Source organism: Theobroma umbraticum, unplaced genomic scaffold (assembly GCF_002168275.2).
Source record: "Theobroma umbraticum cultivar Fairchild unplaced genomic scaffold, ASM216827v3 scaffold_228.0, whole genome shotgun sequence".
NCBI classification, from domain to species: domain Eukaryota; kingdom Viridiplantae; phylum Streptophyta; class Magnoliopsida; order Malvales; family Malvaceae; genus Theobroma; species Theobroma umbraticum.
In genome coordinates this window covers 2,644,345-2,644,559 of record NW_018397274.1, presented here as the reverse complement: position 1 = coordinate 2,644,559, position 215 = coordinate 2,644,345, and the positions used below count along the sequence as shown (strand labels likewise).

At 21.9% G+C, this 215-nt stretch overlaps 1 pseudogene; it reads left to right on the top strand.

The window, feature by feature from the left end:
* The window catches only part of LOC110427341 (uncharacterized), a 12,745-nt pseudogene that overhangs the window by 4,518 nt on the left and 8,012 nt on the right, over positions 1 to 215 (top strand).

The following is a 215-nucleotide window of genomic DNA, read 5'->3' as shown; positions in this document are numbered from 1 at the left end:
AAACAGTAGAAATGATCACAAATATTTGAAATAGCTTTTAATCGGATCAATTCAAGATCTAGACACGAATAAACTCAAAATTTTAAAATTTATAAACTTAGATTTTCAATGAAATTTGTTTTTCAATTTTTAATCAAAATAGGTGTTTTAGATAATAAAATTTGTGTTTTGATTTATAAAAACATGTTAGAAACACTTTAATCAGTGCCAAATTG